This window comes from Canis lupus, chromosome 35 (assembly GCF_011100685.1).
Source record: "Canis lupus familiaris isolate Mischka breed German Shepherd chromosome 35, alternate assembly UU_Cfam_GSD_1.0, whole genome shotgun sequence".
Lineage (NCBI taxonomy): Eukaryota > Metazoa > Chordata > Mammalia > Carnivora > Canidae > Canis > Canis lupus.
This window is the reverse complement of record NC_049256.1, coordinates 19947236-19959449: the sequence shown is the minus strand read 5'-3', so window position 1 is coordinate 19959449 and position 12214 is coordinate 19947236. Positions and strand designations below refer to the sequence as shown.

The 12214-nt window shown below is 42.8% G+C and overlaps 1 protein-coding gene and 1 long non-coding RNA gene across 5 annotated transcripts in view; one reads left to right on the top strand and one right to left on the bottom strand.

Annotated features, from left to right (window-relative positions):
* The window catches only part of LOC119867668, a 108584-nt gene that overhangs the window by 89534 nt on the left and 6836 nt on the right, over window positions 1–12214 (top strand). The gene's annotated exons all lie outside the window — the stretch shown is intronic.
* LOC102156980 lies at window positions 10612–12010 on the bottom strand. The gene is made up of 3 exons (XR_005384384.1): window positions 11761–12010; window positions 10917–10973; window positions 10612–10813 (listed from the first exon to the last, which is right to left on the bottom strand). It is a non-coding gene; the product is annotated as an uncharacterized LOC102156980 (long non-coding RNA).

Here is a 12214-nt window from a genome sequence, read left to right as displayed (position 1 = left end):
AATGTGCACATATGTGAAATTATATATATACAAAGTTATTCATTATATTAATGCTTTTAGTAGCAAAAGATTAGAAACAAGCCAGATGTCTACCATTAAGAGATTAAATAAATTATGGTACATCCATACAACAAACTATTATACAGTTACAAAAAAAAGGAGAATGTTCTTTTATGTACTGATATGAAAAGGTCTTTGAGATACATTAAGTGAAAATGCAAAGTTCAGAACAGAATGTATTGTAAACTACCTTTTGTGTTAAAAGAAGGAGGAAAGAAATTTTCTGATTGCACAGGTATAAAGATTTTGAGAGAAAAACTGGTAGGTTTCTCTGGGTGATAATGTGGAATTAGGCAGAGGTTAAAGAAGAGAAACACTCAACTATACTTCAATTAAAGAAAAAAAAAGGTGAGAATGTTTTTCATTCTTTTTTTTTTTTTTTTTTTGTACTTCAAAGTTTTACTTAAAAGTTAACAGACCGGGGACACCTGGGTGGCTCAGGGGTTGGGCACCTGCCTTCAGCTCAGGTCATGATCCCAGGATCCAGAATCGAGTCCCGCATTGGGCTCCCTGTGAGGAGCCTGCTTCTCCCTCTGCCTATGTCGCTGCCTCTGTCTCTCAGTCTGTGTCTCTCATGAATAAATAAATAAATATTTAAAATAATAAATAAAAGTTAACAGACTGTAAAGTTGACTCTTGGGGTATATAGGTCCATGGATTTTATTTATTTATTTAAAAAAAATTTTTTTTACTTATTCATGAGACACACACACACACACACACACACACACACACACACACACACAGTGAGGCAGAGACATAGGTGGAGGGAGAAGCAGGCTCCATGCAGGGAGCTGGATGTAGGACTCGATCCCAGGACCCCAGTATAATAACCTGAGCAGATGGCAGACGTGCAACTGCTGAGCCACCCAGGTGTCCCGGTCCATGAATTTTAATACATGGGATCATCATGAAACTACCACCATAGTAAGGATACAGAATAGTTTTATCCTCTCTCAGAATTTCCTCTGTAGTTTCACTCAGTGCCCCCAACAACTGGCAACTACTGATCAGTTATCCATCACTATAGTTTTGTCTTTGAGAATATCTTATAAATGGAATATTACACATAATCTTCTGAGACAGCAGAAATATAGACAACTATTTTATTAGTAGGAGGCCTTTGAGATTCAAGCTGTTGTGTGTATAAACAGTATGTCCTATTTGTTACTGAGTAGTTATTTCATGAGATGTTCCATAGTTTATCCATTCACCTGTTGAAAGATGTTTGTTTGGCTTATTTCCATTTTTGGCAATTGTGAATGAAGCTGCTATAAACATGTACATAGGTGTTCTTGTAGGAATGGGTTTTCATTTCTGTAGGGTAAAAACCCAGAAGTTGAGTTGCTAGGTGGTGTGGCAAGTGTATATAAACATTTAAAGAGACTGGCAAACTCTCTTCCAAAATAGCTGTCCTTTTTTCCATTCCCTCCAATGATGTATGAACATTCCAGTTGCTTCACATCCTCAACAGTGCTTAGTATGGTCAGTTACTTCAAATTTTAGCATTTTTAATAGGTCATTTTGGTTTTAATTTGAATTTTCCTTGTGGACTATGAGGTGCTTATTTGCCATTTTTAGGTCCTTTGCCATTCTTATTTCTTATATCCTTGGTGAAGTGTCTATTATCTATATCTATAGCTTTAAAAACTGTGAATGTATTACTTGAGAATTAATTTTTTAAGATAGTTGCCTTATCTTTAAGGCACCCAAGACCTATATTCCTTTTTGAGAAGAGATTCTGAGCATGGTAAATAACTGCATAACGACCTGGCATTTTTTCATTTTGAAAGTGAGGGTGATAATCTTTAATCCACTGACACAGAGATGCCTCTCTGGTCACTTACCTTTGCCATGATTACATAGCCTTCCCTTGGTCCCATAGTTGTTGATCCAAGAGCTAAAACCAAAACTTAAATCTTGGGTTTTGATACCCTGGTCAGGACACAGACCCTGTGAACTTCCCTGCTTCTGATTGTGGTGCCAAAACCCTTAGAGGAGTGGAGCTTTGGTCCAGATACATGTAGCCATTATTTTGTTTATTTGTTTCTGGGTGTTAAATTCACACTTGGCAAAGGTTTATGTAAACAAACCAACCTACTGTTTCATGCTGCCACTAGAAATTTGGAATGACTTTTGGGGGACCCGAGGACCCTCTCTGGAGCCATTATTCCTCTGTTTTACTGGTGGGAGCATGGAGTCCTATTTGTCATAACTCTATTTGGCAGGAAAATCTGTCACCAGCACTTAAATAGGGAGAAAATGAACTCACAGCCTCCCAGTGGCCCAACAGTTTAATTCAAATCAGCAAACATTTCGAACTCTTACTTTATGCCTGGTCTGTGCTAGAAATATCCAAATCATCTCTGGTCCTAAGAATTCATCCAAAGTAGCATGTATTATAAGGAGCATCATGGAGATAGCCCCAGAGGCATAAAGAAGGGCTCCATCCTCATCATATAGATCAGAAAGCTGAGGCCCGGAGAAGACACGTGGGATACCTGGGATTTAAAAACCAGGTCTACCAGACTCAGAAGCTCCTGTTCTTTCTCATGCACCAGTAATTTATTTTGTCACCAAGATTTTTGTGCTTATTCACATACAACTTTATTTGCCACATTCAGGGGAAACTGAGGCATTACCCTTGAAGCTGCTAAAATACAGGATATCTTAAAAAGTATAGAAGCAAATATCCCCATCTCACTTAGAATAAACTTTAGTGAATTAAGTCTCAATATCTGTGAAATGAAAAAAACATAAGCCTATCACACTAAGGCCATAAATCAATCCTAAGTGGCTAAGCAGCTTCCCACAGAGAGTATGTCCCAATGGCCAAGAAACAATGCCACTTCCCTAGTGGGCTCTGCTAGGTGGGAAAAGTATCAGCTTACTGCTAAAGCTGCTTTATAGGCAGGATTTTCATAAACTGTGTAAGCTGAAATTTAATTTAATATTTAATAACCTGTGATGGACCTTACAACAAGAAGGCAGTAAGTCCCAGGTGCCCCTGAGAACTTGGTTAAACAGGACATTAGTGTTTGGTTAGCAGCTTTGAAGCTCCACAGTGTCACCATACCCTGTCCTCTCTACTGGCAGCCCCAAGCTCAGCTTTCACACTTCTTCCCAGAAACAGGCAACATCCAAGAAGCAAAGACTTTACTCATTCCAGCCAGGTCTTTCAAATGCTGACATTTTTCATCACCATCTGGGTTGAATCTATTTCAAAGCAAAGTTAGGTTTTTGGGTTTTGCTTCTTAAAGGGATTTTAGTAGCTCTAATGTCACATTAGGTTAAGAGACCATAGATTTTGTGATTTATCACTAACATTCCTACCAATAATAGTGAGAACTGCATATTTATACAAATGAAACAAAGGCATAGGTGAGAAAGAGAAAAGACATCGCCATGTACCACAAACATGCTGAATTTTCAATGTAAGCCAAATTTGAAAGTCAAGATATCTGGCGAAAAACCCCTCTTCCCACCACAATCTTGATCACCACCAAATGACAACAAAGCCATCTGAGAGAGGCGAGCTTCTACCACTGGCCTATATATAGAATGAAGCAAAATTTGTCCCTCTTCATTTAACAGACTCACTATACTTTATATAAACTCCTTTCAGGCATTTTTAAAGAGAAAGACATTTGGAAGCCTATCACACTTGGGGAAAAAGAATACAAAATTCTCTCATTCTGTGGTCCTTTTGAATGACATGATGCAAGTATGTATATCGGAGAACGATGACAAAGAATGGTATAGTCATAGTAAGGAAAAATATATATTTTTTTCATTTAAAGTGGTCATTAAGTCCATAACCAATATGAACCATCACTGTTAAGGACCTCCTTTTTCTCTTAATGGTCTTTTATGTTGACAGTAGTATTTGCTTGGGTAGTTACTAAAGTTTTGTGTGATTTAACTAGGTTTCACTATATTTGTGCTGTTTTAATGTAAGGTATCAGACCAAAGGAACTCTTCCCTTTAAGGAAAACAGCAATTTTGTAGGTACACACTTCGGACTGTGGGGACTGAGGGCTTTCCCAGTACCTTGTAGAAGGCATGATGGCATGACCTGAGATTAATGATATCTCTATCCCAAGTAAAAATAAATCTGATATTTACTCTAGAAAATAGAGTTCTATTTAGTGAGAAAGGATTAGGCACATATTTCTAAAGCCTGGTCTTTAGGGCAAAAGCTATTGAAGCTAAGGATGGATTCAAAGTTAATTTGAAAAACATGGCTTTGTTCTAAGCACAATAGCTAAAAACTTAATAAAGTCTTCTCCTGGCATATATGCCCATGATTTATTTAATATCCATGTAATTAATGTCTTCTCCACCTTTCCTTTGTGGACACTGTCATTCACAATCACACTTGAAACCCTAACAAAGACTTTGGCATCTGCTGGCCAGTGGGCTTTCTAAACTGGGACCAGAGTAGGGCTTCACTTTTCCCCAGTTTGCTCAGGCAGGGGGTGGTGGTGGGGAATGACAGCAGCCCACCCACTGTGGCAACGTCCTCTCTGCTAAATATAGTTTGTTCTACTCTCAGGGCTTTGGGGCTCAGAGGAGGATCCATCACCCCAATGCCCTGAGACCAGGACATCTTCACTCAGAGGCCCAGCTGGGGAGAGTTTCTCAAATCTCTGTGGCCAATAATACACTTTAAGAACCTCCTTCCCGCCCCCCCCCCCAAAAAAAGGAAGAGCTAGTATGAACTTAAACACCACTTTAAAAAAAAAATGTCTGTCAGCACTAATACCAGCTTATATTCTAAAGATTTGAGAGAAAGGAGTGGGGAGAAAAAGAGTGGAGGCCCACACACACGCGCATGAGTGGGGAGAGGGGCAAGGGGGAAGGGGAGAGAGAATCTCCAAGCAGACTCCCTGCTGAGCACAGAGCCCAAGACCCTGAGATCATGACCTGAGCCAGAACCAAGAGTCACTGCTTAACCGACTGAGCAACCCTGGAGCCCCAAACACCACTTCTATAACATCTAAAGTCTTCCATAGGGATCCCTGGGTAGCTCAGCGGTTTAGCGCCTGACTTCAGCCCAGGGCATGGTCCTGGGGTCGTGGGATCGAGTCCCACATCGGGCTCCTTGCATGGAGCCTGCTTGTCCCTCTGCTCCTGTCTGTCTCTCACTAATAAATAAATAAAATCTTTACAAAAAAAAAAAAGTTCCATAGATGACAAAAGTGTTCAGGAGAAAAGATATGGAGATGCCAAGGAAACCCTTACTTAACATTTTAATCAATTGACAACTAAGGGATGTTGTGTCCAATGTGGTAGAAAGGGTATGTAGGCTAACAGCTTTTGAGCGACATCTGAGAGGTTGGCATGCTGAACCATCTTCAGACCCACCTTGAGGGGCATTTCTGTGACACAGGAGCATGTGCTTTCATAGCTACTGGGACTGCTGGCTCTTCTTGCTGAGGCCAGCAGGTAAGGGCTGCCTTTCTCTCAGCTTTGGGAATCCTTGAACAGGTCTGCTTTCCTCCTTTGCCAACAATGCCCCTTCTCACTTTCTCTGAAATAATGCGGTCCTTTCCTGGTGTCTGCCCTGCCTCTCTGCTCCCAAAAATGGCCTTGGGAATTATCCGGCTCTAGCACTCTTTTCCTGCTTCTTCTGGTTACTATTCTTCCCTGTTGAAAAAGCGGTTTCCTCTCTGCCCCCAGCCTCCCACTTGCAACCAAGACCCAGCACATGGAGGAAGCAGGCCTCCTCTGTAGCTTAACAACACTGCAAAGCATTACCTTATAGTTGTAAAATGCTTCTGGTGATCCAATTTTTAATGCTATTTATGAACTTTAATTTATATTATCATGGAGATTTAGGTCAAAAAATTACTTTTATGTTTAATTTGATAGAGAGATGAATAAAAAAGAAACTTCATCATGATCAATGAAACACACCAGTCTATTATGTATAAAAAGTAGGGTCCTAACTGGCATAGGTTTTTCTTTATAACTTGCTTTTACACATAACAATGTATGTTTTTGTTTCATATAATTAGGTGTATCAGCTATCCATTGCCATGTAACAAATTAGCCCAAAACTTAGCAGCTTAAAACAATAAGCATTTGTTTCCTCACACAGTATCTGAGGGTCAGAAGCACCCCTTCGCTGGGGTTCCAGCTCAGGGTCTGTCGTGAGAGTACAGTGAGGATGCCAGCCAGGGCTGGAGGCATCAGAAAGTTGACCGGGGCAGAAGATTTGCTTCTAAACCCACGAAGCCTCAGATGTTGCATGTGGTATCTGCACAGGGTTGCTTCCAGACACCACAGCTGGTTTCACCAAGTATGAGGGGACAGAGACAGCAAAGCTGCAATATCGTTTATAACCTCATCTTAGAGGGCACATGCCATTACTTCAGGAATATTCTACTGATCATATGGACCAATTCCAAGACTGTATGGGCGGAGATTGCATAAGAGTGTGCATACCAGGAGGTGGGGATCATTGCTGGCCATCTTAGAATCTGTTACTACTGCACACACGTGTGCATGCACATGCACGTTAGTGTGTGTTTTATCTACAGCGACTTTGGTTCAAAGATCTCCCCTCCCTAGTCCAGGTGCAATTGCCTCTTAAAAGCCTCTCCTCAAGCCCCAGTCTGCATTAGGTACCCCTCTTAAGTGTTCTTCAGAACCCCTTTCTCCGGTCACTTTAACAGACAATCCTATAATCATGTGTTGATATGCCTGCCTCTGCTTTCAGACCCTGCTTCTTAAACACGGAGCCCGAGGTCATATTAATGGGCTTGGGGTGGTAGTGCCTGTTCATACTATATGGCCAATACTTTTTGTTGAATGAATGAATGAACATACGAGAGCGCCTCAAGGATCTGCGGCCCACTGGAGCCCGACCAAGACTTTTTGCCCTGCCCACGCTCCTCATCCTCATCACCTTCCCCACAGTTGTGCTGCTGTTGTTTATCTCCCCAGCAGGCTTCCACCGACTAGGGCTCTGCTGTGAGCCCTTCCAGATCCAGAGTGTGCCAGCCAGCACCGCAATCGAGTTTTGTTTTCATTATGCAGGCTTCCTGGGAAGTTTCAAATTAATTTTAATCCTCTCCTCACTTTTAAGGCCTCTATAAAGAGGTGGTGTTCCCACCTTCGTTGGTAAGCTGGGGCCTATCCCATTCCCTAGGACAGCTTTCAGCCTGGCGAGGGCTGCGTGCCTCTGCCTCCCGGGGCCTCTCCGTGCCAGGCCAGCTTCCAGACTTCCAAGCTGTGGGCAGCTCTCCACCTGGGCCCTGGGAAAGAAGGCCAGTCCACAGCAGCCAGACCCACGGCCACCTGCGCCTGACGGACCTCCGCTTTCAGAACTCACCCCACAACACAATTATTTATCTTTTGCTTTCAGCTCTTGTTAAAAGTAGACAATATGAAAATAGTTATCCTGCTGTGCTTAAAATTTTTTTTACAGTCTGCTTTTGTCGGAAGTAGATTCTATGGCACTGAAAACATGCAGAGTGCGCTTTTTCTTCTTTGATAAAACAATTTCCACGTTCTTGCCTAGCATCACTTATAGGTTATTCAGGAAGATAAATACAGATAAATGGAAGCTACTGAAATTATGTCTACCATTTACTTTGTGTGTACCACGTGCCACGCTCAGTGTCAAGCATTTTTATATACTTGGGTCTCATCTGAACCTCAGTACAACCCTCTGCAGCAGACACAATTGTCCCCATTTTGCAGAGGCTCAAAGTGCTTAAGCAGTTTGCTTGAGGTCACCGATGTGGCACGTAGGAGCTCAGAGACCTGGTCCTTTGTCTTCGGATTCTAAAGCTGTCGATCTGCAAGAATGTGTGGGTTGCTTTAAATTTATTTTCCCACCGTGTTTGAAGAGTTTAGTGATATGAGAAGCTCTGGCCAGTGAGTCCAAGGAGACACTATGTCCATCAGCTTCTGGGCCTTTAAAGGGAGAGGTGAGCAAAGCAGGCTGGTCAAACCTTCAAAGCCAGACCCTGGGAAGGGCACTTTTGTGATAGGAAGTGGGCACAGTGATGGCACCATCCAGAGACAAAGCCTGAGGAGGAGTGAGGTAGCCTTTCTTAGCCTCCCTTCCCCATCCATTGGGACCCTATTTTGCTTTTTTAAAATGATATTGCTTTCCCAACAATATTTCTAGTATTCAGAGACTAGGAGGTACTAGGCAGGGATAGAGGTCATATTGGCTGATGCTACTAACTCTATGACCTGTGAGGAGGTGCCTCAGTTTCCCCAATCAGCAGCTTCCCCCCCCACCCCAGAAGAGAAGATCTGGTGGGCTCTCCAGGTAACCATTGCCAGATTCCCACCATCAGACACACACATAAGAGTCCTAGATTAATCTCAGGCTTGGGCCTCCCATGTGGCAGCTGAGCCATCAGGCTGGCTGTGAAACACCTTATTTTATTTTCTGCCTAACATCAGGCTGCAAATGAAAATACCTTTTCAACCCTAGTATTATTACCCCTATGGATGGCACCTTTAATGTGTGCTATTCATTGTTATAATGGCCGCACCTGTGTAGCACGCGCATATTGGAGCTGCAGCAGCTGTGGACTGTAATTGCTAAACATTATTTTCTGTATCTCCCTGAAAGCTTTTGTGCGCGTGCACTTTGTGTGTGTGTGTGTGTGTGTGCGCGCGCGCGTGTATGTCCGTGTGTTTGTTTCATCTGTAATGACTCTGGTCCAAAGAGTCTCTCTCTCTCTCTCTTTTTTAAACACAAGCCTAAATGTAAATACACTTATTTCTAAATGCATGTTTCAGAGAAAGTCAAGTTCACCCCCTGCCCCAAACCCACACACTCAGTAATGAGACTTCAGAGAGCTACTTCGGAGCGTGTGGTCTGTGGAAATGTTCACGCTATCGCCGCGGCTGGGAGCAGTGGTCTTTATGCACGTTGGCACACAGGCTCTGCCGTGATTAATGCATTTGTTCCTTGATATTCAGCCCCTGGGTGTCTGCAGGACAGTGAATCAATTTAGCACTTGCAGGTCCAGATAATCACCAGCACCAAAGATGTTTCTGTACCAGGGACTTCCCAATTCAAAACAAGAATATTTCTAAAAAGGACACGTTTTTCCCCCCTATTTCCCCCTTTCCTTCTCTTTGTGCTTTTCCGAGCAGTCACTCAAACCTCCCATGCGATGCTACAACACTGGAAGCCTGCTAGTCGGCCTTTGCGGTTGTGCTTTTAAAGTCAGCACTGCAGCTAGCAATTTGAGATTTATGTGGAGGCAGGCATGCTAAGCACCCCCACCCCCTTGCAGGATCCCGCCATACTCCAGGGAATCTGTCCTGACATGCAATCCGAGCATTGGCCTCTCAGGTGATATTTGATGTAGTTATCTCTGCGAGTGTCTGGTGGACGACAAAAAGAACTGCCTGCCACTTGGTGGAAGAAATTTGCCTCCCCTCCTTCCTGTCCACTTACCTCATTCACAAGGATGCTGTGAAACTTCCTGCTGCCTTTCAGCCAGGAGACCAGCATAGAAGAAATCGGGGGGGAGGGGCAGGTTCTAGGGCAGAATTGTTCCTCTGGGATGGGGTGACAGGCCTCTGGATGCCTGTGCCCCCCCCCCCCAGTTTAGGGAGCAAGGACGATCCATCCACAGCTTCAGGGACACGGGGCAGGGAGTGAGCATGGACCCCAGCATGGGCCCTCCCCTGGTATAAGTAGGCACAGTGCTTCTGCAGGTGCACGGAGCTGTCAATCACCACCCACTGTGGCCTCACAGACAAGAGTAAACTTCTCAGAAGGATGAGGCCACCTTCCCTGCCAGGTTCTGAATGAGGGAGGATAGGGCCCTACATGCTGAGAGGATGAGAGGAGCAGGGATGCAGGTCCTCTATCCTGTGCTCATTCAGCTGAGAAAGAAAGGTGCTAGACTTGTGGACTTCTTCACATTCGAGATTGACTAATGCAAGGGGACCCACTGAAAGGGCAAAGGAGACATAAATATTTTACAACTGATCAAGATATGACTACCGGCATTTCTTTCTTTCTTTCTTTTTTTTTTTTTTTTTTTGATGCTCAAGATATTACTGTACTGATGACTTTAAAAAAGTAAAATAGATTTTCAAAAAATCAAGTTCAAGACCATGTAGTTAGGCCGACTTAAACCCATTTTCGGAAGATAGAAAGAATGAATAAAAGAAAACCAAAGAGAAAATCTGGATGAGAATCTATCTACCCTTCTCCAAGTCCTGTAAGAGTTAAGAAGTCTGCAAAGGATATTTTAAAAATCTTGTAAACTTTGTCAGCGTGATTGATTATTCCTTTGAAGAATCTGCTTAATTTGTGAAATGGGCTTTCTGTTCTATTATGCGTATGATCAGTGCTTTTATAGGGACTTTTTTTTTTTTTTTGGTATATCAATGTTGTGCAGGCATAATGACAGAAGAGAAGGAAAGCCAAAGCAAAATCCTTCTTTAACCCAGTAAATGCGTTTATAAACAGGCTGGATGTCAAGGTTGTGATGACTGCTTATTGCGCTTTTGTCCAGAAGGTGGCAACATTTCCTCAAGAATCTGTAAGAAAACTGTAGCTTCAGAACAGGACAATTTATCTCTGGACATTGTGTTTTGTTCTTTCTTCAAAGGCACAGCACAAAACAGGAGGTTCCTCACATCATACTTGCTGCTTATTCTCACCAAATTAAAGGGAAGAACATTGTTTCTCTCTCTCTCCTCTTTCTCCCTGGAGAGCAGATTTAAATTGTCAAGGTTTTCATGCTGGAATGGGTTGATGCTGAAATAAATTTATATGACAGTTTAGGTGGTTCCTCGTATGTCCCATGCACCAGAAAAGGGGTGTTTTTTTGGAGAGTGTGTCTGGGTGAAGAGCCACTTACGTTTATAGCAGTTAAGTCAGATGCCGGCTCACAGCCCCACGAACCATTTCTTGCTTTCTGAAAAACCCAAGTGAACCTCAAGATCATTCTTTGCAGTAATCACTCTTTGCTCTATTGGACTGCTTGCCTGTCTCTTAATATTTGTTCCTGCGATAGAGATTCAGGAGCAAACCAGAAAAGTGTGAAGACCTTTGTTTGAACTGAGGTAGTAAAATAAAACAATGGACAGGGTGTCCAGGCATGAACATTTGGAATCCTGCACACAGTCCAACATCTCACTAGCAGTTGGGGAGCACTGATCCAGGAATTGGGAATGTTGATGTGTTCTTCTCCACCCCACCTTACAACATCTCTGCTACCTCCACTCTCCATTCTTCTTCAATATATTTTAATTTTTGGAAAGCACGGTAACTATAAACACACACATCCAGATACATCAATGGATCTGGTTTAAAGTAACTTTAAAAATTGTATGACTTTGTTTCTGACCAGCAATATATATATATACTGCTTTCCTGGTTTGAAAAGAAAGTTGGAGTTAAATATTATTTAGCTATGGAAATTGCTCCAAATTATAGCAACAACAAAAAATAAGATGACCATTTTTAAATGTATTTGGAGTGATTCTCTGTGTTGTATAACTCGTGACCCTGTTCTTCATATTGGAAGGAGCGACACTATGGCTATTCCCAGGAAATGTCTTACTTGGCCAGTTTTACTGTACTCAATCTCTCTCTCTCTCTCTCTCTCTCTCTCTCTCTCTCACACACACACACACACACACACACACACACACACACAAAGTTTCCAGGAGGATGTGTAGATGTACAATACAGCTCCTTACCTCTGGCTCAAAAATCCCCATTGTAACTCCTAATTCCCATTGGCTAGAGAGTAGGAAGTGGCTTCTCAACCTGTTCAGATGGCTCCAGCCACTCCACATGTTGCACTTGGGAGCCTTCCCTCTTTCTTCTCCCAGCCACCTGCACGGCCACCTCTCCCTTGGACCTTGGGAGTTCTCATCCTGAGGGTATCCTCTCCCTTTATTTCTTTGCTACAGACTCTTGAGGTCCCTTTTCCTCTCCTTGGCCCCACATTACCACGTGGCCAATTATTCCATTCCTGTTTCATCCCTGGGTAGACGGGGAGAGTTCTGATCTGCCCCAGAGGAGGTGTTTGTATGGGACAGCCCAGTCATGGCATGAAGGAAGAGGAGGAGAAGAAATGTCCTGGCACCTTTGCTCATCAACTGGAAAAAATTTAGATCTTAAAAACTTATGGGTTATACATAGATTATA